Source organism: Copadichromis virginalis, linkage group LG7 (genome assembly GCF_057382275.1).
Source record: "Copadichromis virginalis isolate Kocher_CV1m ecotype Utaka linkage group LG7, C_Virginalis_male_GT1.1, whole genome shotgun sequence".
NCBI lineage: Eukaryota > Metazoa > Chordata > Actinopteri > Cichliformes > Cichlidae > Copadichromis > Copadichromis virginalis.
The window spans coordinates 58275114-58301606 of record NC_140624.1 but is presented as its reverse complement, the minus strand read 5'-3'; the positions used below and the strand labels follow the sequence as shown (position 1 = coordinate 58301606).

Genomic DNA, 26493 nt, shown 5'->3' with positions numbered 1-26493 from the left:
CTGTGTGGACAGATCACATGGTTATAAACCAGGTGAAAACTGACTTCAAACGTTTGAGCTGTAGTGTAGATTGCAATGATAGCGTATAGTTATCTATTACAGAAGAACATATAGAAGTATGAGGACATGGAGACACTGTAAAAAAGTTATGAGCTGTCTTGCTGCAGAGAAAGTGGAGTCTGTCATCCTTGAAAAGCTCCCAAGATAGGCAGCTGGCAGGTTGAATGATGCTCTGCCTCTGTGGTCAAGTACAGACATAGGCCTTAAGCAACCATGAGCCACTGATAAGTGTGAGAAATTAGTGCACTTAATGCAGCGGTCCCCAACCCCCGGGCCTCGGATCGGTGACGGTCCGTGAGTCGTTTGGTGCCGGGCCGCGAGAGTTGAGGCTCAGGTGTGAAATGTATGGTTTTCAGGGTTTTTATCGGTATTCAGAGTTATTTTGTTATCGTTTTTATCGTTAACTCGGTGTCCCTGGGTCTTTTCAAGTGTGTTATGAATAAATCTTCTTTTTTTCGGTACCGGTACTAGTTTTATTTTGTTGTATTTATCCGCGACACCTTAAAGGCCGGTCCGTGAAAATATTTTTGGGCATAAACCGGTCCGTGGCGCAAAAAAGGTTGAGGACTACTGACTTAATGCATGTTTCCTAATTATATACGTATGAGCCACTAATAGGAGAAAATGAGCACGCAATAAAGTGGACTTGTTAGGGAGAGATTGCCATCAGAGTTAAAACACTCCAACTCAATTTTGATGATAGAAACAGCTAAAAAAATGAGCGTTTTGTTGACACTGATGACAAAATCCTGATCAGATACAGACAGACACATGCATACAACACACACTACTGCTCAAAAGTTTGTGGTCAGATTCAAACATTCTTGTTTTAATTTTAAAATTATATTTGCTATAACATAAAATTAGGCAAAGTTTATCAGAAATGTTTTCACAGATGTGTGTTTAATGAATCATTTATGTTAAATCACCCATGATGCATTAGGAAATGTCTACACACTTATACATGGGCCCATTTTTAGTAGCCATCACTGCTGTGTGGACAGATCACATGGTTATAAACCAGCTGAAAACTGACTTCAAACCTTTGAGCTGTAGTGTAGATTGCAATGATAGTGTATAGTTATATATTAAAGAAGAATATATAGAAGTCTGAGGACAGGGAGACACTGTAAAAAAGTTATGAGCTGTCTTGCTGCAGAGAAAGTGGAGTCTGTCATCCTTGAAAAGCTCCCAAGATAGGCAGCTGGCAGGTTGAATGATGCTCTGCCTCTGTGGTCAAGTACAGACATAGGCCTTAAGCAACCATGAGCCACTGATAAGTGTGAGAAATTAGTGCACTTAATGCAGCGGTCCCCAACCCCCGGGCCTCGGAAAGGTGCCGGTCCGTGAGTCGTTTGGTACCGGGCCGCGAGAGTTGAGGCTCAGGTGTGAAATGTATGGTTTTCAGGGTTTTTATCGGTATTCAGAGTTATTTTGTTATCGTTTTTATCGTTAACTCGGTGTCCCTGGGTCTGTTCAAGTGTGTCATAAATAAATCTTCTTTTTTTCCGGTACCGGTACTAGTTTTATTTTGTTGTATTTATCCGCGACACCTTAAAGGCCGGTCTGTGAAAATATTGTCGGGCATAAACCGGTCCGTGGCGCAAAAAAGGTTGAGGACTACTGACTTAATGCATGTTTCCTAATTATATACGTATGAGCAACTAATAGGAGAAAATGAGCACGCAATAAAGTGGACTTGTTAGGGAGAGATTGCCATCAGAGTTAAAACACTCCAACTCAATTTTGATGATAGAAACAGCTAAAAAATGAGCGTTTTGTTGACACTGATGACAAAATCCTGATCAGATACAGACAGACACATGCATACAACACACACTACTGCTCAAAAGTTTGTGGTCAGATTCAAACATTCTTGTTTTAATTTTAAAATTATATTTGCTATAACATAAAATTAGGCAAAGTTTATCAGAAATGTTTTCACAGATGTGTGTTTAATGAATCATTTATGTTAAATCACCCATGATGCATTAGGAAATGTCTACACACTTATACATGGGCCCATTTTTAGTAGCCATCACTCCTGTGTGGACAGATCACATGGTTATAAACCAGGTGAAAATTGACTTCAAACGTTTGAGCTGTAGTATAGCTTGATTGCAATGATAGTGTATAGTTATCTATTACAGAAGAATATATAGAAGTCTGAGGACAGGGAGACACTGTAAAAAAGTTATGAGCTGTCTTGCTGCAGAGAAAGTGGAGTCTGTCATCCTTGAAAAGCTCCCAAGATAGGCAGCTGGCAGGTTGAATGATGCTCTGCCTCTGTGGTCAAGTACAGACATAGGCCTTAAGCAACTATGAGCCACTGATAAGTGTGACAGATTAGGAAACATGCATACAGTTCATTAGTTAGACTCCTATGAACCACTAATAGGAGAAAATGAGCACGCAATAAAGTGGACTTGTTAGGGAGAGATTGCCATCAGTGTAAAAACACTCCAACTCAATTTTTGATGATAGAAACAGCTAAAAAATGAGCGTTTTGTTGACACTGATGACAAAATCCTGATCAGATACAGACAGACACATGCATACAACACACACTACTGCTCAAAAGTTTGTGGTCAGATTCAAACTGTCGTCTTTTTAATTAATAATTTACATTTACTTTTAACATAATATTACATGAAAATGATCAGAAATGTTTTCACAGATGTGTGTTAAATGAATCATTTATGTTAAATCACCCATGATGCATTAGGAAATGTCTACACACTTATACATGGGCCCATTTTTAGTAACCATCACTCCTGTGTGGACAGATCACATGGTTATAAACCAGGTGAAAATTGACTTCAAACCTTTGAGCTGTAGTGTAGATTGCAATGATAGTGTATAGTTATCTATTACAGAAGAATATATAGAAGTCTGAGGACAGGGAGACACTGTAAAAAAGTTATGAGCTGTCTTGCTGCAGAGAAAGTGGAGTCTGTCATCCTTGAAAAGCTCCCAAGATAGGCAGCTGGCAGGTTGAATGATGCTCTGCCTCTGTGGTCAAGTACAGACATAGGCCTTAAGCAACCATGAGCCACTGATAAGTGTGAGAAATTAGTGCACTTAATGCAGCGGTCCCCAACCCCCGGGCCTCGGATCGGTGCCGGTCCGTGAGTCGTTTGGTGCCGGGCCGCGAGAGTTGAGGCTCAGTTGTGAAATGTATGGTTTTCAGGGTTTTTATCGGTTTTCAGCGTTATTTTGTTATCGTTTTTATCGTTAACTCGGTGTCCCTGGGTCTTTTCAAGTGTGTTATGAATAAATCTTCTTTTTTTCGGTACCGGTACTAGTTTTATTTTGTTGTATTTATCCGCGACACCTTAAAGGCCGGTCCGTGAAAATATTTTTGGGCATAAACCGGTCCGTGGCGCAAAAAAGGTTGAGGACTACTGACTTAATGCATGTTTCCTAATTATATACGTATGAGCCACTAATAGGAGAAAATGAGCACGCAATAAAGTGGACTTGTTAGGGAGAGATTGCCCCCAGAGTTAAAACACTCCAACTCAATTTTGATGACAGAAACAGCTAAAAAATGAGCGTTTTGTTGAAACTGATGACAAAATCCTGATCAGATACAGACAGACACATGCATACAACACACACTACTGCTCAAAAGTTTGTGGTCAGATTCAAACATTCTTGTTTTAATTTTAAAATTATATTTGATATAACATAAAATTAGGCAAAGTTTATCAGAAATGTTTTCACAGATGTGTGTTTAATGAATCATTTATGTTAAATCACCCATGATGCATTAGGAAATGTCTACACACTTATACATGGGCCCATTTTTAGTAACCATCACTCCTGTGTGGACAGATCACATGGTTATAAACCAGGTGAAAATTGACTTCAAACGTTTGAGCTGTAGTGTAGATTGCAATGATAGTGTATAGTTATCTATTACAGAAGAACATATACAAGTCTGAGGACAGGGAGACACTGTAAAAAAGTTATGAGCTGTCTTGCTGCAGAGAAAGTGGAGTCTGTCATCCTTGAAAAGCTCCCAAGATGGCAGCTGGCAGGTTGAATGATGCTCTGCCTCTGTGGTCAAGCACAGACATAGGCCTTAAGCAACCATGAGCCACTGATAAGCGTGACAGATTAGGAAACATGCATACAGTTCATTAGTTAGACTCCTATGAGCCACTAATAGGAGAAAATGAGCACGCAATAAAGTGGACTTGTTAGGGAGAGATTGCCATCAGAGTTAAAACACTCCAACTCAATTTTTGATGACAGAAACAGCTAAAAAATGAGCGTTTTGTTGACACTGATGACAAAATCCTGATCAGATACAGACAGACACATGCATACAACACACACTACTGCTCAAAGGTTTGTGGTCAGATTCAAACTGTCGTCTTTTTAATTAATAATTTACATTTACTTTTAACATAATATTACATGAAAATGATCAGAAATGTTTTCACAGATGTGTGTTTAATGAATCATTTATGTTAAATCACCCATGATGCATTAGGAAATGTCTACACACATATACATGGGCCCATTTTTAGTAACCATCACTGCTGTGTGGACAGATCACATGGTTATAAACCAGGTGAAAACTGACTTCAAACTTTTGAGCTGTAGTGTAGATTGCAATGATAGTGTATAGTTATCTATTACAGAAGAATATATAGAAGTCTGAGGACAGGGAGACACTGTAAAAAAGTTATGAGCTGTCTTGCTGCAGAGAAAGTGGAGTCTGTCATCCTTGAAAAGCTCCCAAGATAGGCAGCTGGCAGGTTGAATGATGCTCTGCCTCTGTGGTCAAGTACAGACATAGGCCTTAAGCAACCATGAGCCACTGATAAGTGTGAGAAATTAGTGCACTTAATGCAGCGGTCCCCAACACCCGGGCCTCGGAAAGGTGCCGGTCCGCGAGAGTTGAGGCTCAGGTGTGAAATGTATGGTTTTCAGGGTTTTTATCGGTATTCAGAGTTATTTTGTTATCGTTTTTATCGTTAACTCGGTGTCCCTGGGTCTTTTCAAGTGTGTCATAAATAAATCTTCTTTTTTTCCGGTACCGGTACTAGTTTTATTTTGTTGTATTTATCCGCGACACCTTAAAGGCCGGTCCGTGAAAATATTGTTGGGCATAAACCGGTCCGTGGCGCAAAAAAGGTTGAGGACCACTGACTTAATGCATGTTTCCTAATTATATACGTATGAGCAACTAATAGGAGAAAATGAGCACGCAATAAAGTGGACTTGTTAGGGAGAGATTGCCACCAGAGTTAAAACACTCCAACTCAATTTTGATGATAGAACCAGCTAAAAAATGAGCGTTTTGTTGACACTGATGACAAAATCCTGATCAGATACAGACAGACACATGCATACAACACACACTACTGCTCAAAAGTTTGTGGTCAGAATCAAACATTCTTGTTTTAATTTTAAAATTATATTTGCTATAACATAAAATTAGGCAAAGTTTATCAGAAATGTTTTCACAGATGTGTGTTTAATGAATCATTTATGTTAAATCACCCATGATGCATTAGGAAATGTCTACACACTTATACATGGGCCCATTTTTAGTAGCCATCACTGCTGTGTGGACCGATCACATGGTTATAAACCAGGTGAAATTTGACTTCAAACTTTTGAGCTGTAGTATAGCTTGATTGCAATGATAGTGTATAGTTATCTATTACAGAAGAATATATAGAAGTCTGAGGACAGGGAGACACTGTAAAAAAGCTATGAGCTGTCTTGCTGCAGAGAAAGTGGAGTCTGTCATCCTTGAAAAGCTCCCAAGATAGGCAGCTGGCAGGTTGAATGATGCTCTGCCTCTGTGGTCAAGTACAGACATAGGCCTTAAGCAACCATGAGCCACTGATAAGTGTGACAGATTAGGAAACATGCATACAGTTCATTAGTTAGACTCCTATGAACCACTAATAGGAGAAAATGAGCACGCAATAAAGTGGACTTGTTAGGGAGAGATTGCCATCAGTGTTAAAACACTCCAACTCAATTTTGATGACAGAAACAGCTAAAAAATGAGCGTTTTGTTGACACTGATGACAAAATCCTGATCAGATACAGACAGACACATGCATACAGCACACACTACTGCTCAAAAGGTTTGTGGTCAGATTCAAACTGTCGTCTTTTTAATTAATAATTTACATTTACTTTTAACATAATATTACATGAAAATGATCAGAAATGTTTTCACAGATGTGTGTTAAATGAATCATTTATGTTAAATCACCCATGATGCATTAGGAAATGTCAACACACTTATACGTGCGCCAAATTTTAGAAACAATCACTCCTGTGTGGACCGATCACATGGTTATAAACCAGGTGAAAACTGACTTCAAACGTTTGAGCTGTAGTGTAGATTGCAATGATAGTGTATAGTTATCTATTACAGAAGAATATATAGAAGTCTGAGGACAGGGAGACACTGTAAAAAAGTTATGAGCTGTCTTGCTGCAGAGAAAGTGGAGTCTGTCATCCTTGAAAAGCTCCCAAGATAGGCAGCTGGCAGGTTGAATGATGCTCTGCCTCTGTGGTCAAGTACAGACATAGGCCTTAAGCAACCATGAGCCACTGATAAGTGTGAGAAATTAGTGCACTTAATGCAGCGGTCCCCAACCCCCGGGCCTCGGACCGGTGCCGGTCCGTGAGTCGTTTGGTACCGGGCCGCGAGAGTTGAGGCTCAGGTGTGAAATGTATGGTTTTCAGGGTTTTTATCGGTATTCAGAGTTATTTTGTTATCGTTTTTATCGTTAACTCGGTGTCCCTGGGTCTTTTCAAGTGTGTCATAAATAAATCTTCTTTTTTTCCGGTACCGGTACTAGTTTTATTTTGTTGTATTTATCCGCGACACCTTAAAGGCCGGTCCATGAAAATATTGTCGGGCATAAACCGGTCCGTGTGTCGGGCATAAACCGGTCCGTGGCGCAAAAAAGGTTGAGGACCACTGACTTAATGCATGTTTCCTAATTATATACGTATGAGCCACTAATAGGAGAAAATGAGCACGCAATAAAGTGGACTTGTTAGGGAGAGATTGCCACCAGAGTTAAAACACTCCAACTCAATTTTGATGATAGAAACAGCTAAAAAATGAGCGTTTTGTTGACACTGATGACAAAATCCTGATCAGATACAGACAGACACATGCATACAACACACACTACTGCTCAAAAGTTTGTGGTCAGATTCAAACATTCTTGTTTTAATTTTAAAATTATATTTGCTATAACATAAAATTAGGCAAAGTTTATCAGAAATGTTTTCACAGATGTGTGTTAAATGAATCATTTATGTTAAATCACCCATGATGCATTAGGAAATGTCTACACACTTATACATGGGCCCATTTTTAGTAGCCATCACTGCTGTGTGGACAGATCACATGGTTATAAACCAGGTGAAAATTGACTTCAAACGTTTGAGCTGTAGTATAGCTTGATTGCAATGATAGTGTATAGTTATCTATTACAGAAGAATATATAGAAGTATGAGGACAGGGAGACACTGTAAAAAAGTTATGAGCTGTCTTGCTGCAGAGAAAGTGGAGTCTGTCATCCTTGAAAAGCTCCCAAGATAGGCAGCTGGCAGGTTGAATGATGCTCTGCCTCTGTGGTCAAGTACAGACATAGGCCTTAAGCAACCATGAGCCACTGATAAGTGTGACAGATTAGGAAACATGCATACAGTTCATTAGTTAGACTCCTATGAACCACTAATAGGAGAAAATGAGCACGCAATAAAGTGGACTTGTTAGGGAGAGATTGCCATCAGTGTAAAAACACTCCAACTCAAATTTTGATGACAGAAACAGCTAAAAAATGAGCGTTTTGTTGACACTGATGACAAAATCCTGATCAGATACAGACAGACACATGCATACAACACACACTACTGCTCAAAGGTTTGTGGTCAGATTCAAACTGTCGTCTTTTTAATTAATAATTTACATTTACTTTTAACATAATATTACATGAAAATGATCAGAAATGTTTTCACAGATGTGTGTTTAATGAATCATTTATGTTAAATCACCCATGATGCATTAGGAAATGTCTACACACTTATACATGGGCCCATTTTTAGTAACCATCACTGCTGTGTGGACAGATCACATGGTTATAAACCAGGTGAAAATTGACTTCAAACGTTTGAGCTGTAGTGTAGATTGCAATGATAGTGTATAGTTATCTATTACAGAAGAACATATACAAGTCTGAGGACAGGGAGACACTGTAAAAAAGTTATGAGCTGTCTTGCTGCAGAGAAAGTGGAGTCTGTCATCCTTGAAAAGCTCCCAAGATAGGCAGCTGGCAGGTTGAATGATGCTCTGCCTCTGTGGTCAAGTACAGACATAGGCCTTAAGCAACCATGAGCCACTGATAAGTGTGAGAAATTAGTGCACTTAATGCAGCGGTCCCCAACCCCCGGGCCTCGGACCGGTGCCGGTCCATGAGTCGTTTGGTACCGGGCCGCGAGAGTTGAGGCTCAGGTGTGAAATGTATGGTTTTCAGGGTTTTTATCGGTATTCAGCATTATTTTGTTATCGTTTTTATCGTTAACTCGGTGTCCCTGGGTCTTTTCAAGTGTGTTATAAATAAATCTTCTTTTTTTCCGGTACCGGTACTAGTATTATTTTGTTGTATTTATCCGCGACACCTTAAAGGCCGGTCCATGAAAATATTGTTGGGCATAAACCGGTCCGTGGCACAAAAAAGGTTGAGGACTACTGACTTAATGCATTTTTCCTAATTATATATGTATGAGCAACTAATAGGAGAAAATGAGCACGCAATAAAGTGGACTTGTTAGGGAGAGATTGCCATCAGAGTTAAAACACTCCAACTCAATTTTGATGATAGAAACAGCTAAAAAATGAGCGTCTTGTTGAAACTGATGACAAAATCCTGATCAGATACAGACAGACACATGCATACAACACACACTACTGCTCAAAAGTTTGTGGTCAGATTCAAACATTCTTGTTTTAATTTTTAAATTATATTTGCTATAACATAAAATTAGGCAAAGTTTATCAGAAATGTTTTCACAGATGTGTGTTTAATGAATCATTTATGTTAAATCACCCATGATGTATTAGGAAATATCTACACACTTATACATGGGCCCATTTGTAGTAACGATCACTGCTGTATGGACTGATCACATGGTTATATACCTGCAACACATCTGACAAGTGCAAACAGAAAATGGAATGATCCATCACAAACTTCAACAATTTGCTCTTTTTAATCCACACAATGATTTTGGTTTGTGCTGATATCTTTGGAAAAAGATTTCTTCACTGACAAGTTGGGATCTAACATCACAAACTGACATCTGGTGATACGATGTACCAAATAAAAATGGGCCTCAGTAGATGTCATGGTTCCCTTGCTCTCTTTTGCTGGCCTGCTTCTTTCTCTCTCCTCTTTCGGTGTATGCCTGTGTTGTTGTCCGTGTGCTTGTCTTTTTTAGGGGATGCTCCTCCATCTTCCCGTCCCTCAGTCACTTGTGAACAATCAGCTGATTACTCGCCTGTTCCTCGCGAGGTCTTCATGCTGGCTTCTAAACAACCAGATCATTGCAGTACCAAGGTAACGTATTATGCCACAGTCATGTCACATTTTCCATCAGTTCTTGCCTTTGAATTGAATAGAATAGAATAGAATAGAATAGAATAGAATAGAATAGAATTCAACTTTATTGTCATTGCACATGCACAGGTACAGGGCAACGAAATGCAGTTTGCATCCATCCAGAAGTGCTTTAGTGATATAGATATATTACAATATATATTAGCAATAATATAGATATGTGAGTATATTACAGAAATGGGTCTATTATGGTATGTTATAATGTACACGGTATGAAGTAGGTTGTGAATATTCTATAACTATAAGTATGTACAGGCTGTAGTGAGTACAAGCTATGTACAGGATATGAACAGGATATAAATATGAAAAACTATACAGAATATGAAATAAATAACTTTACAGAATCTGGGATATACAGCTATACAGAAATGGGAACTATGCAAGTTGTAAACAGTTGTAGGATTAAAAATTATCGAATGTACAGAATGATTATTTACACAGAGCTATACAGTAGTGCAGTTAAGATAAGTGAGGGTGTAGATAGTTTCTACAGAGGCTGTATAAAGTGCTAGTGGTTGTGAGTGGTGGTTCAGTCCATGTTATTATTGTGTTTGAGGGTACAGTTGTCCATTGTGGGTGTGTGTATGTTCAGTCCATGAGTTTAACGTGGGTCAGATGTCAGGAGGCAGAGTTCAGGAGTCTGACAGCTGTGGGGAAGAAGCTGTTCCGGTACCTGGTGGTCTTAGTCCGGAGGCTCCTGTGGCGCCTCCCAGAGGGCAGGAGGGTGAAGAGTCCATGTGATGGGTGACTGGGGTCTTTGATGATTTTCCCAGCCCTTTTCAGACACCGCTTCCTGTAGATGTCTTTTATGGCAGGAAGTGGTGCTCCGGCGATGCGCTGGGCAGTTTTCACGACCCTCTGCAACGCCTTCCGGTCCGAGGCAGAGCAGTTCCCGTACCAGACTGTTATACAGTTGGTCAGGATGCTCTCGATGGTGCAGCGATAGAAGTTCACCAGGATGTCTGAGGACAGGTGGTTCTTCCTCAGAGTCCTCAAGAAGAAGAGGCGCTGGTGAGCCTTCTTGACCAGCTTGGAGCAGTTGGTCGTCCAGGTGAGATCCTCGGAGATGTGGACTCCCAGGAACTTGAAGCTGCTCACACGCTCCACAGCCGTCCCCTTAATGTGGATGGGTGGATGTGGGTCAGCATTCCTCCTGTAGTCCACGATGAGCTCCTTGGTCTTCTCGGTGTTAAGCAGCAGGTTGTTTCTGTCGCACCACTCAGCCAGACGATCCACCTCCTCCCTGTAGGCGGCCTCATCGTTGTCACTGATGAGGCCAATCACCGTGGTGTCATCTGCAAACTTAATGATGGTGTTGGAACCATCAGCAGGTCTGCAGTCGTGGGTGAAGAGGGAGTAGAGGAAAGGGCTCATCACACAGCCTTGTGGTACACCGGTGTTCATTGTGATGGTAGATGAGCAGCGGTTATCCAGCCGGACATGTTGGGGGCGGTTGGTCAGGAAGTCCAGTAACCATTTGCAGATGAGGGAACTGATACCCAGGTCTGTCAGTTTCCTGATGAGTTGTGAGGGGTGGATTGTATTGAATGCTGAACTGAAGTCTATAAACAGCATTCTGGCGTAGGTGTTGTTGTTGTCCAGGTGTGAGAGGACAGAGTGCATTGCGATGGAGACTGCATCCTCTGTGCTCCTGTTCCGGCGGTATGCGAATTGGTGGGGGTCCAGGGTGGGGGGGAGACAGGATTTGAAGTGTGCTAGGACCAGTCGCTCTAAGCACTTAGTGATGATGGGGGTGAGTGCTACTGGGCGGTAATCATTGAGGCAAGATGGGTTGCTCACTCTTTGTTTCTGTGCAGACGTTTCAGTGTTACGGATCTCCATGACCTTCTGTGACAGTGTCTGAGTGTGCCTCCAGACAACCTTCCCTACCTCTGCCCCGTCTCCTGGAGCCCACAGTGTTTATCCTGTATTGATAACTATCTGCAAATATACCTGTAAGACTTTACCACAGTGTCTCATCATCATTCTGTTGTTTTCATAACAGTACACTGTAGAAATAATGGACTGTGTAATAGGTATTGAGGTCATAGTGAATGTAGTTTATTAGTGTGTGTCGTAGTATGATTTTGTTGTTTATAGGATTTAAGATTAGAAAATAGAAAATAGTCCTGGGATGGGAACAAAGAACTGGGGTGCAGGGAAGTGGGGCAATTAACCCCAAACACAGGACAGTAGCAAGATTTACTGAGGGTGAGGGGCAGACAATTGCCAATGTACATTACCTTAAAAGGAGATGGGGGTCAGGGTGTCAGCACCCCAGGCCACTTTACCAGTGTTTTTCCATTGTGGGGGATTTACTGTAGAAATTGGAGACCAGAGACTATAACTGTAGCTGTTGTGTGAAACTCTTCAGATCAGCCTTTAGAGTAGGACTGCACAGGATGCAGTGTGCTGATCTCCAGATGCATCTGTAAGGAAAATGGGTAATAAAAGGATTGTGTGAAATTTGGAAACATCTCTGCGTGATCTCTACCGAGACAAAAAGAATTGGAGAGTCTCAACAACACTAAGTAGATATTCCACTAAATCTCATTTGTGATTTATGATAAATGTTACCGTTAATTATTTATATTTCTTTACGCTTCTGATTAATTTAGTAAAACTTCTAAACGATTTTTACTGTTGTCAGAAAATAAGACATTTCTAATTCTCTACAGACTTTTGAGCTGTAGTATAGATTGCAATAATAGTGTATGGTTATTGTTTATAGCAGATGAAATAGCAGTATCAGGACAGATACGAGAGAAACGCTCTCGTATTTTAACATTAAACTCATAACTTTCCTTTTTGATGGTTTGCATTTGGCCTCTCAGGGCCACTGCAGTACAGCCCCCCCCCCCCCCCCCCCCCATTTTTTTATTTATTTAACCCAACAACATAGTTGGTTAAATTATACAAAAAAAAAAAATCATATGTGCCCATAAAAGAGGTCAAAATAACAGAACTCTACTCAAAGTTAGCAACAACCAATACTGATACCTCAAACAAACTGACCTCACTAAAGAAGACAACGGGGGAAACTTAAATAGTGGCTGATCAGCCCACAAAAATCACAAAAAGGGGTAAAACACACAAAAACCTAACTGAGACCAAAACCAGTTATTTATTATCCTGTAAATTAAACCTTATATTTAAAGAAAGACCAATGTGAATGCAGTGTTGTGTGTAAGCCTCTACACTGATATTACCACTGTGTGGCTGTAACTGCAGCCATCACACCGCCTGACCACGTTAAGGTGGTAATCTCTCAGGGGGAAAACAGAAAAACAAAACAACAAAAAAGAAAATAAAATAATGCTCATCAGATTCTAACAATTCAAAACATGACATTTACCTTAACTGGATGACCTATATAATAAATATATTCTAACCCAACAATAGTACTTCACACTATTGCCAATATTAACAAAACCAAAAAGGGTAAGCCAAGTTATTTAAAAAAAGACAATTCACAAAGTCTTGAAAAATAGAAATAAAGAATAAAAATCCTCAATCCACTCTATAACAACAGTCTCCTGCTTCCCTGCAGATCAACACGTTCTCACTCCTAACTCGTCATATGTGCGACGCCCATACAGCATGTATCACTTCTCAGTTATTTATTGCACTTCTTGCTCGTCAGTGAGGCACTTTTAGTGCTTTATCTATTTTTGTGTGGGGACTTGTTATAAATCAGTCTTCAACCTTTAATCTCTCTCTGAAAATGACTGGGATTAAATGCAGTGTAATAAACTTTCCTGAACGTGTGTCTTGTCATGATCTCCAGTGCTGCCATTTCATAGGATCTCCTGTCCAGGGCTTCTCAGACGTTGGTTGTTTTTATAACTCCTCTCACCTTCTGCTCTTGTGTCTGCTGTGATAAGCCTTTTATACTCACCCATTTTATTTCCATTTCTGTTTCTCACTATTTTTCTTAACAACATTAAACCAGAATCAAGGTATGACTCAAGTATGTGAGGAAATTCTACACTAATTGGTACCTGCGGTCTTTCTTATGTTACATACCACACCCCAAAGAAAGGGCACACATAATGCAGACACATTTTCAGTGACCCAAATAACATTCAAACACGCTCCGTATCATAACCTCCTTTTTGTTTGTGTTTATTTTAAGCAGTTGATTTAACATAAGGATTAAAATAGAAAGAACAATCCTTGAAATAACACATGTGTGAAATACATAATAAAAAACATAAAATAAATAAATATGTCAAACCTCCTGAGATCCAGCCTCACAATCACTTGTTCTATGACGACTAAAGGAAGTTTATTTACTTCACAGACCCAGTGACGCCCATTCAGTTTCATTATCCAGGAAATAACAGCTGATGCTCACTTCTGTTTAAGACACAGTCCAATCTTAGGTTTCTCATCCTGAGTGGAACAATGGGTCTATGTGAGTACAGCTGCCTTTTTCAGATCATCTCTACATTATATGAGTTGATGATTCTAGCATTACAGAAAATGTCTTAATATTTCCAGACTCAGCTGTGGTGAGATCTTTAGTTTTCTTTCTTGTGTTTCAGTGACAGCCTTAGCCATCACAGCCGGGCATTTAACAAACCTATTTGCTTATTTATTTATTTTTATTTTATCTCTAAAACTCATAGGTAAATACATATCAATACATGTATTCATTGTGAAGCATCCTGATGATCAGTAACCAAGTGTTTCTTCCTGAAACAATTACATGTAACTGTGCTGCAGTCAGGATAATACGATGTAGTATGAGGGCAAAGTTAAGAAAGGTATTATCGATCATTTTGAGAATAAAGTCAAAATGTGGAGATTACAGCTGTCTCAAGGCAAGCTGCCATGGTTGCTACTGTATATCATCTGAGTTGGTGAAATCGTACTTCAGAATTGGTTTTAGCAAGAAGGAAACATGAGCTAAAATAACCAGAACACAACTTTAAAATGCTTTTCACCAGGAGTTTTAGCTCATAAACACAGTGTGGTGATAAGTATTAGGTTGTACCAAAAAAAGGGCTGGTAATAATGGATTGCATTTATATAGCACTTTTTTTTACAGTTGTAGCCACAGCTGCCCTGAGGCAGGCCGACAGAAGCGAGGCTGCCATATCACGCCATCGGGCCCTCTGGCCTCCACTAGTAGGCGGTAGGTGAAGTGTCTTGCCCAAGGACACAACGACCAAGACTGTCCGAGCCGCGGCTTGAACCGGCAACCTTCCAATTACAAGACAAACTGCCAAGTCTTGAGCCACGATCTAATGGACAGATGCAAGGTTATCGATGGTTACATCCTCGTGCAATAAAGAGGTTGAATGTTGTATCACACAATGGCTGATCAATTTGTTTCACTAACTCATCTAAATAAGGAATTTTGTAGCAGAAACAGTAATTATAGCAGTTTGTTGTGGAACAGTAATGTCCATATCAACAACTTTTTTCTTGTGGCTCTAAAACTCCATCGTAGCGTAGAGCCTCCCCGTCTTCTCTGTAGCTCAGTTACTTGATCTAAATCCTTGATCAGCTGTGTGCTGAGCTATGGCCCAGTTAGATGTTAATGTGTGTTCTTATGTTGTGTTATAGTGACAGCTGTGTGTACTGCTGCAGGAGCAAGTAAGCTAATTTGAATCAAAGCCCAATCCATGTCTGATACATGTCTTGTCTTCCTGCAGTAGGTGCTGTAGTCACTGCTCCTGCTCTTCTGGGAGTTGCAGGTTTCAATTCAGCTGGAATAGCTGCAGGCTCCTGCGCTGCAGGCATGATGTCGTCTGCTGCAGCTTCTAATGGAGGAGAAGTGACAGCCGGAAGTGTGGTGGCTGTTTTGCAGTCAGCAGGTAAATAAATAATTAGACGTTTTATTAGGATTTTAACTTACAACAACATGCAAAAAGAAGAAGTTCATGGCTTTGGGCCTTGGATTCCAGGCCGGAGTTGTGTCCTCAGCCTGTAGTCTGACTTGGAGGAAGAAAACTAAATCTTGTGGACCCCATTGCAGTGTGAGTGTGGTAGTTTCTTACTGGTCAATAGTAGACCTTACTACGTTCTTGTACGGGAGTCATTGTGAACCATACGTAACATTTGACGTTTGTCGACAGGATTTTTGACCAGCATACAAAACCACCTGCCTTAGACTGATCAATATGGCTGATGAACTATCTGAAACCGTTAATATGGTGTCACCATTTTTTATTGGTGCACCCTGTGTACCAGAATTTTGTGGCTTAACACGAATTACGAAGACCGGGAGAGCCAGATTAGTGCAATGCTCCATGCTCAAAAGTGGTCTATAGAACAGCAGTGTGATTTTGTGCTGAGTGCATTAGGAGAACCACAACGTGAAATTCTTATTTTGGAGCAAGTGGAGCGGGATACGCCAGATAAGATCTTTCTTCAACTTAAAGAACTGTACGGGGACAAAACAGCTGTGGGTACCTTGCGTGCCATGTTTTATGACTGCAGACAAAGGCCAGAAGAGCCTATTAGAAAGTTCACTTTACATTTAAGGGAGATCTGTAATTTATTACTTTGGTTTGATTTTTCAGTTTTAACGATGGATAAGCTTGGTGTTAGTCCTTTCCATCAAGTTTGCTTTGTTAAAGCTGTTTTCTGCTTACAGTATGTGAATATCAAATAAAGTCTTATGAATCAAATTATGTCAGTCCTTCATCACATGTATCACTTGTTTTTTTGGAGTGTTTTTTTTTCTTTGTTTTTTAATTTTGTTATCCACATGAAAAATTCCAAAACTGCAGATTTTAGACACTTTAGACCTAAAATGTATATTCATTAGGGGAAAAAACATTCATTTGTGATAGTAAACGTAAAACAACCTGAAAGACTCCATGTGACAGTCAGAACATTGAGCTTAACAACTAAGGTCCAGTTATTTGTTTTAACAAACATTTCAGGCACATCCTCTAGTCTATTTGTAGGATTGTTGGCTGTCCACTCAAGAAGTTCAGAATACAAAAAGCAGAATAAGAGATTTTTGACTACCTGACTTCTGTCTGTATTAAGAGTGGCCTTTGATGCCCCTGGGTGGGTCCGGGATGGGCGTGAGGTTCTGGGGGCGCTCCGTCTCTGGGCTGGGGCCCGGGCCGGGCCTCGGGGGCTTGGGTCCTGGTTGGTGTGTTGCCGGGGTTGTGGGCGGGTGGGTGCATGGGGGCCCAGCCCTGGAGCAGGGTGCCGCCGGTGCGTCGAGCCACCTGGGGGGCTCTTCAACTGGTGGGGGAGATAGTCACATCTTGCAGGAGCTTTCCTCTCTTCAGGAACTCTCTCTGCAGGAGGGGGAGATACAGGAGAGGTGGAGGAAGATCTCAGCCTGGGCGTTTATTGTCTTATGTAGTCTGGAAGATGAGTGGATGGTGGGGTGGGTGCAGTTTTCTCTGTGGTGGGGTTGGGTGGACTGTCCCGGGCTCTGTGGGGCCGGGAGGCGCTGCTGCACTGGGCCCCGGTCTGGATGGGCCTGGGCCCCCTTTCCCTGGCGGGTCGCGGAGTGTGGGAGTGCCTACTGGGGTCAGATAGATTTCGTTAAATATTTACAAGAAATCAGGCATTATACAGTGTAAACTTCAGTCCAGTGTGATTTGGATGCTCAGCAGAAAATGTAGCCAGATATCAGCTGGGTTTAGATACAGTTCAGATAAGTTGGGAAATTCAAATTGTTACTGCAGCAGAGTACACAAGGCAGGAACAAATGAACACATGCAGCATACCTAACAGTAATAATGCTTTGCAAAAATAGAAGAAATATAGACTATGCAGGTACAATGAATAGATATGTACTTATATATGTAAATCACTCTATCTATCTATCTATCTACACATACACACACACACGTACACACACACACACACAAATACACACACATACATATACAGACATACATATATACACATATATGATGTAATTATACAGATTACTAGTAGAAGAAGAATGAAACATAGTGCAGTGTTTGGGTGTTAATAGTAGCAGGTATTTAGTATTGCACACTGATATATGTAAAGACCCCAGTGTGTTCATATGTGGTGTACATTCACTGCTGTTGTGCAGTGTACAGTCTGACAGCAGCAGCAGCCTGTCACTGAAGGGACTGCTCAGTGTTGTCAGGGTGACCTGTATGGGATGGATCGAAGATGGGGTATTTTAATCGAGTATATAGGGAAATGTGAACTCCTCTGACAATCTGAGTAATTGGATAACGCACTGTTATTGAAATTTCCAACTTCTGAGCCACAGAAAGACATAACAGGCTTCATTAGGTTACCTTCCACTTGTTGACAGCAACTAAATAAAACCAACATATCCACATAATAACACCTTAAAGCAGGGGTGTCAATCTTAAATGAGCTGTGGGCCACTGCTGGTACTGTCATGTCATTGGAGGGCCACTTTAGTGTTCAAGTAGTACAAAAACAAACAAACAAGAAAACACCCACAAATCTTTCAGAAAATGTAGTGTTTTGTTTGTTTGTTTTAAGTTTCAAATATTGTATAACAAAACTGCAAATGTGAATGCAAAAAACTTCTCACTCTTAACTAACTGAAACCTTGTTATTGAACTAACAAATAAAAAGGAAAGATACTCTCTTTCTGGCCAGACACGTGGAAGCATTTCTACAATAGTTTTGTCCATATTTAACAAAATAAAAATGCAGACATAAGTGAACACATTAGTTTTTGACTGCTAGTGAAAATTGTTTTCTTTACATATAACTCTCTCACTGAACTAATACAGCCAATCCCTCAACATGTTTTTACTCTCTGCTCATATTGCCCTCATTTTAAAACATTTTTGCTTTTTAAACAACTTATTTTCAATTTCCACAAAATCCCCCGTAACAAAAACTAACTTCAAGGGCCAAATTGCATTTCCTTTCTTCACGTCAACAGTAAGGGTGGCAAGTAGGGGTGACGTGGGCCGCAGGTGGCCCCTGAGCCGTGAGTTTGAGACCCCTGGTTTACCTACTGTCACTGCAGTGATATTAGCGTTTTTGTTTTGAAAGGTTACTAGGGGATGCTGGCAACAATCTTGGAAGAGAACAATACAATCTGTTATAAGGCTTTCACTGGAAAATATTTGGAATGTAATACCAATATGTAATTTGAAGATAACATGTAGTCAAAGAAGCTTGCAAAGAAAAGCATCTGGACTTCTTTAAGTTACTTGAAGACGTAACTTAAAGAAGTTGCAAGCTCCTTTGACTACGATGACCTGGATGACTGAGAACCTTCACAGACAAGATAACATATAGTATTTCAGTGACCAAATAGTATTTGGGTAAAAGTTACTGAATAGTGTTGGAATAAAGTGTGAAAATTGTGAAGGATTAAAATATCCAGGAGCTCAAATTACTTCACCAAAACATGTTTCAATCATATTTTATCAACACAAATTGCACAGGTTTATTGAATATGAATAACTTGTGTTAATTCACCTCAATAGTTTAAGTTCGTGCCAAAGCAAAACATCTGTGTGCAACCAGTGTCCACTATTGAATTATCTAAACCAACATGTTTTTTTTCAGTGCATAATCACATTTAGTGAAATAAACTATTAAACCATAATTACATATTAGGATTTAGCCAAGTGTTAGGATGTAATGCAGAGAAGTATTTCTAGTAGGCTTTTTTTGATATGCCTGTTTTCATTTTATTTTCTAATTTTTAAAGAAGGCTTTAGAAAGGTCAAAATAAATCTTCTGTAAGGGAGTATCAGCTATTCTAGTAGAATTTATTTTACCAATGCAAGGGTGCATTAGTACCTTGTAATACAACATATCTATTTCATAAAGGGCGAACACAAATGTCCAAAGAGACTTCCTGGCAGCTGCCATTTTAAGTATAACCTCTGGTACGGGCACGTTCAGTTTGCAGCAGCTATACAACAGTGGCCTCTAGAGGTGTTTACACACTATGACCAAATCAGACAATGCAACACAACACGCAGGTCGCCCCAATGAATTGATTAGGCTGGTAGCAGTGACTTGTTAACTTATCATTTATCAAGCATATCTCCCATGAATGATATGAAATAATTTAGAGACATAACATTGACTAAACAAAGTAGAAGCTGCAATCAGTTTTTAGGAAAGTGAGTTTAATAAGAGTAGGTGAAATAATGCAGTAATTTTTTTAGATTTTATAATCCCTTTATAAATCATGTTGGCTACAGCCTATTTAGCAGTGCAACAAGAGCATCAGACAAACAAACAAATAAATAAACAGTCAGCAAAAACAAAAAAGTTAGTACCCAGGGATAAAAATGTTGAGTATGAAAGGGAAACCTAATGGACAGATGTGATGCCTGAACAGTGGTGGCTTTAAGTGATGTATCAACTTAAACATGCATCCACAGTCTATGTTACATAAGTATGATGATCAGTGGTGACGGCTGGCGCCACTTTGGAAGCAGAAACTGTTGGTTTGAAAGCCTTTTGTGTCTCCTTGTGGCGGGACTCTTATACTGTACTGTGAGATGTCGAGCAGTGACACCCCCCCCCCCCCCCCCCCCCGTCACTCTGGCTCCTACCTCAAAGCACACTGTGCGCTGTCGATCTTACATGCTGCACAATAATATTCAATATTTAGTATTTACTGTTATATTCACATAGATCATCGCGATGATGTTATTTATTATATTGCTCTCTTTTTTTTTTGCTCGTTTTCTCTTTTTTCTTTCCTGACAGGTGATCCAGGTGATTGATATATGTATTTTTTTGTCTGTTTGTTTTTCTTTTTTGTCCTTTATCACGTTCCTCTTCCCCGCTGTTTTTCTTTCCCTCTTTCTTTCTCCATTTTCTTTCCCGCAGTCAAATCTGTCCCATGTTTAGCAAGTGAAAATAAAACAAAATAAACAATAAAAGCAAAGGTGAATCAAATAGATCATTAAGGCAAGGCTGGGATGGTCCATTTGGTAAAGTAAATCTGTTGGGCATCTTTCTTTGTCTTTACACAATAATTCTGATGGCAAAAGAACCAAACGGGACAGGCAAAAAAAAGAAAAGAAGATGTCGAGCAGTGTCAGTAGTATGCTAGAAAGTGATACATTAAAATTTCTGGGGTCACCATGAAGAGCTTACTTCCTTTCTTGCTCAGTGTGTAAAATGTGGTACTTAATGGATTGAAAAGAAAAATGATGGCACCCTTGTAGTTCACACAGGTGGTGATGATTCAGGGTTTTAATTTGTAAGGTTTGAATTTTGAGCCATCATAAATTTTAAACCAGGAAAGTATAATATTTAACATATGATAAGTCAAAGCTAATATAGCTGCTCATATATAGCTACTTATAATTTGAAGAACTACCTACACCAATGAGTAGACTTCCCAGAATGGAAACAGCACTCTTTGTGTGGTTGGAGAAAACAGTCAAGTTGTTAAGAACTCTGACTGAGAAGAATCCGCCTGTGTACAGCAGCAGGCTGCCTTCCTAGAATTTGGATATCCCCCGTGCGCTCGTCTCTGCATTATGTGCAATCCCTTTCTTAGAAAATTAAAACCACAGCAGCTTTTTATAGCTTTTTTCATTCACTATCAGCTTACACCAAAAGTCTACTCTGAAGAAGATTATTCAAAACATGCAACGCAGTCACCAATCCCAGCAAATCCACCCCTAAGTCAGACTGTACAATACAGAAAATAAAAGAGCTACAGCTCAGACTCTACAGGCTTCAGTTAGCATGTTAAATGTGAAAGCTCAGTTAGAAAAAGACTGAACAAAAACGGCCTGAGTTTAGCAATTAACCAAAGTGACAAACATTGCTCTAAATAATACTCCCCTAATCCAAGTAGTCACCCAAACCTGGACGTGGATTTAGAGGCCCGAGGGCTATCTCACACATTTATTCAGAATAAAACAAGTTTCAATTAAAATTAAACAAATCAAAATCTTGTGGACGTATGCCTTTTACATGTTGGTAAAATGTTTAGGATGAGATGGAGATGTAACACTCATGCACCCTGAAAATTATGAAGGTCTAAACATGTATCAAAGGGACTCACTGAACATCAGTGGATTTCTATGGTGCAAACGTACTTAAACTAGCCACTGTGACCATTGAGGCAGAGCAGAATGAATGATACTGATGGGAACTATGAGGGTTTGTAGTTAAATTCCTGCTCTTACACACTGTAAAATCTAATTAGTTAGAACTCAAAAAAATTGAGGAAACTCGTTGCCTCAAAAAAATTGAGTAAAGCTTAGCTAAAAATGACTAAATTAGGACAACTTATTTATTTTGAGTACTCTGTACAAGCTCATTTGTTCCCAGAACTCAAGAAAATTGGATCAAGTTTACGTAAGTTGACCAAGTTAGGGCAACTTACTCATTTTGAGTACACTGTAAAGCCTTGTTAGTTCCCAGAACTCAAAAAAATTAAGGAAACTCATTGCCTCAAAAAAACTAAGTAAAGCTTACTTAAGATGCCTGTTAGGACAACTTATACAGTGCAAGTCTGCAGTATTAAGAATAACTTGATATTTCTGACTGTACAGTGCTAATTGTTTACTTACTGACAAACATTTCAAGTTCAACTAAATGAAAAAACAATTTGTGGTAACCTGAATATGATTAAAAATAATTAACAACACTTTTTGTAAGGATGTTAAAATCAGACCAACTTTTATTTTCAAACACAACAAAGTATAACAGCCAACATACTGGACACTGTTCTGCTGAACAACAAACAATTATATTGCCATCACTGTTATAATCTTACAATGAAACAAGGTCGCAGATGTAGTTATTCTGAAAATAAGTTTAGGCCTACCACAACTTTGTTTTGTACTTACATTACTTATATAATCAAAATAAAAATATGTGTTGTTCTGTCACAAGTGCAGTCTCTAATTTAAACAACACATTTGTTTTGCATTCCAACACATGAGCTGGAATGTTGTAATGTTTTAAGGATGGCTTGTTTCCAGTCCAGGCATTACTGCCTGAATGACTATCATGGATCGAGGTGATCCAAATGTAGGTGCAGAAGAAAGTCTTTAACTTCCCTTAAGTACAGTGGCAGTGGATGTGGGTTGGAGATGCAGTGAGCTTGAACCTGCAGGCGACCATCTTCACTGACCACACCATCTGTGACGGAGGACTCATCTCTCCTGGTGTCCTACAAGCAAACAATCATATTTTTTGGAACATGAACTTAATTGCTTTCTTAAAACATTTTTTTCTGCATTTGGTATAAAACAGACTCCAATTTGGACAATCTCAGGCTCCTTCCCCACCGGAGAGGTGACATTCAATGTCCCAATTGTCAGTCTGGATAGCCCTGACCCTCACCCGACACACAATAATGTCATGAAAGCATCATTTTAAAAAGGGCTATGCAAACATGGCCAATAACTTTCATTCTAATGATGTGCAAAATGATTTGGGCACAAAACAAATTTTGCTGTTAGAAAACTTGCAGACTTCACTATATTCAGTGTAGACCCTCTAAACTAAGTTTGGGGGATGTGATCTTTCAAGAAATGCAGACCAAACTGTTGTTGTTTGTTTACTTACACAGCATGTCTTGTAGAATTAACTGGAGTCACCAGCAACAGCCTAGTGCAGTCATATCTCAAGTCTAATAACAGAAGACAGGAAAAGATCAGTAAAGAAACAACTTCCCCAAACCAAAAAACAAATAAAACAATAAGTAAAACAGGCTGATCTAAAGTATGCTTAAAGTTCAGCCTGATTAATATAAATGTCACTGACAGTTGCTAATATATTGGAAAACCAAAATACTTACCACTGAGTTGATGTCTTTCTGTCCAACAGCAGGAGTGCTGGTCCCGAGCCTCAAAGACAGTATGAAGCAAGCAGAGGGAGAAAAAACAGAACATTTTTCAGAAACCGATTTGATCCTTAATGGCTGTGCAATCATTGTAACATAGAGTTTGCTTATGTTGTTAAATAAAGGCTAGATTTGACATTAATAGATGCCACAGGTGCCACAAAGCATGAAAAAAATGGACGTCTCGGAAAACGTCGGGGGATTTTTGCAAATATGTGATGTCTTGATAAATCGAGCAGATATTTGAACTTTCGACAGCTACATTCTCGCCTGAAAATATCTTAAAAGTTGATTTTGTGACCCAGAAAAAGCAATAAGCCGCGCTCCTCCGCCATTGGCGAGCTTACAAGTACGCACAGGCTCCGACAACCATGGCCGACATATGCGATCCTCCTTTCCCCTAGATTACCCTTTCTGGGTCACAAAATAACCTTTTAAGATATTTTCAGTGGAGAATGTAGCTGTGTAATGCTCAAATATCTACTTAATTTATCAAAATATCACATATTTGCAAAAGTGCTTCCACGTTTTCGGAGAGCTCTGTTACCCAGCTGACCGGGAGGTCAAGGCTTGATAAGAGTCCGCAAGCACAGCTAACTCTTGGCGTATTGTTTTCACCCCCCCGAAGAATTTTGTCTGGGCTCTTATCTCACTTTTTTATTTCAAACAATCAACAGAAAATTTCACAGACATATTTTTATATAAGGTTTTTAAGGCTGTGGTGTTAATTTTTAAGTAACATGAGCCTAGCCGCAGCAGCAACGCTAGGCTAACACTAACTAGCTAGCACGATTATAAACCTGGTGCTAAACTAAGAGAAGCCACAAAATCAGTTTGAATAAGAGTAAACATTTACTCACCAAGTCAGTGTATCAGGTAAAGATCCACAGCAATGACAACAATAATCCCTTGAGCTGACGCTTTTCTAGGTTTGCTCAACATATTCCATAAAAAATGCTGGCACCATGAACATGCGGACTGATCCGTGCTAGGGAGGAGGACGGTAGTGACGTGGCATTTTCAAAACACATCTTTCATCCTTCCACACTGAGAAGAAAAACTTCCATCTTACTTAGTTTTTCTAAGTTAAGACAACTCAAATAAATTGAGTTTATCAGCATTTCTGTAGCGGACAGAACCACCTGCTTTAATCTACCATGATGCTCTGTGTTATGTTGTCATGGCAATATGAAGTCAAATAAATACAAATTCATAAAATGCACATTTGAAGGAGGACAAGAAGACAGGCAACTGGAAGAGCTTTTGAAGCAGGAAAACTTTTCTGGATTACTCTTAATTTAACTGGAAATTTTGCGAATACAAGTCAAGGAGGAAACAAGGAGGCAGGTTGGATTATATTTGAGGACAGGACGCATGAAGGAGAAGCATGAGGAGAGAGGAAACAGCAGAGCGATGGTGCAGAGCTAATCGTGGGTCAAGTCGAAGAAGCAAGCATCAAAACTGTGAGTAAACATAACACATAAAGACTTAAAAATTACTGTGCTGATTAAGGAAACATTAAATTTGGTTAGTTTGGGGTCTGCAGCTTCAGGTTTGTGGGTTCAGTTGGTCTCAAAATTGAGGAAAGACAAAAAATTTTCTTTTGAAAGGTTGTTGGAGGATTTTTACTGTAAGAAATATCTGGGTGTGCAACTGCTTTTATTTTAAAAAAAAAGTTGCATTTTATTTAGTCACATTGGAAAGGGAAAATTGGAGGATCGGGACAATAATGTGGCCAGATTTACTGTTTCCTTAATCAGAACAATAATTTTGATCTGAACTAGAAATTTTGAAATGGGTTATTTTCTTTCTTCTCTACTGATCACTGTGTGATCGGTTGAGTTACTTGTCAGTCTACATTTATGTTAAAGGTAATTTTAAAAAATGCAGTTTATTCGTAATTTTGTAGAAAAAGGCTCCGCACCTATGAAAAAAAGAAAATGGGTATCCACACCCCCAAAATTGCTGTAGATCAGAGTAGCTAAGCCCTGGTTAACTGCAATTATATAACAGAAGATGAAAAATATTGGAATGACTGAAAGAAACAAAGATTGCTTTAGGGTTTGAAGATTTGACTTTCTTATTGAAAGAGACGAAAACTAATCCATGTGTGACACTGAGAAAAAAACTGAAAGCTTAAAAGATCTGGAGGTCTGACTACTGTTATTCAAATGTGCAAAATTGTTTTAATGACATTAGAAAGAAAAATGGGATGTTTAAAAAGGTAATATATAAAGATGATTTTTATATTACTTGAAAAAATGATGTTGTTTAGCACTTCTGTACTTAGAAAAATGCTGGGTCACTAGTAAGCTGAGATTTAATGTGATAAACTGAGGAAAGGTAATATAATCTACACACTCGCTGTTATTATTGAAATCCATACACCAGTTAATATTTAATCAATCGTCATTCATAATTGGTGATCTATGCAAGTTTTAAGGAATAATATTTGAATTGAGGTTGAATGATGCTCTGCCTCTGTGGTCAAGTACAGACATAGGCCTTAAGCAACCATGAGCCACTGATAAGTGTGGCAGATTAGGAAACATGCATACAGTTCATTAGTTAGACTCCTATGAACCACTAATAGGAGAAAATGAGCACGCAATAAAGTGGACTTGTTAGGGAGAGATTGCCATCAGAGTTAAAACACTCCAACTCAATTTTGATGACAGAAACAGCTAAAAAATGAGCGTTTTGTTGAAACTGATGACAAAATCCTGATCAGATACAGACAGACACATGCATACAACACACACTACTGCTCAAAAGTTTGTGGTCAGATTCAAACATTCTTGTCTTAATTTTAAAATTATATTTGCTATAACATAAAATTAGGCAAAGTTTATCAGAAATGTTTTCACAGATGTGTGTTTAATGAATCATTTATGTTAAATCACCCATGATGCATTAGGAAATGTCTACACACTTATACATGGGCCCATTTTTAGTAACCATCACTGCTGTGTG

General features: G+C 39.3%; 2 long non-coding RNA genes across 3 annotated transcripts; one reads left to right on the top strand and one right to left on the bottom strand.

Moving 5' to 3' along the window:
• The first annotated feature begins 8452 nt into the window (after positions 1-8452).
• Positions 8453-12200, top strand: LOC146706311 (uncharacterized). Its single transcript, XR_014921489.1, has 2 exons — positions 8453-9674; positions 11552-12200. It is a non-coding gene; the product is annotated as an uncharacterized LOC146706311 (long non-coding RNA).
• A 10126-nt stretch (positions 12201-22326) lies between these two features.
• On the bottom strand, positions 22327-24862 carry LOC146706310 (uncharacterized). Of its 2 annotated transcripts, XR_014921488.1 has the most exons (4): positions 24381-24862; positions 23476-23524; positions 23244-23307; positions 22327-22845 (listed from the first exon to the last, which is right to left on the bottom strand). It is a non-coding gene; the product is annotated as an uncharacterized LOC146706310 (long non-coding RNA). The 2 variants fall into 2 exon arrangements; XR_014921487.1 differs by lacking the exon at positions 24381-24862 and having other exon boundaries at positions 23476-23668.
• Positions 24863-26493: the final 1631 nt, after the last annotated feature.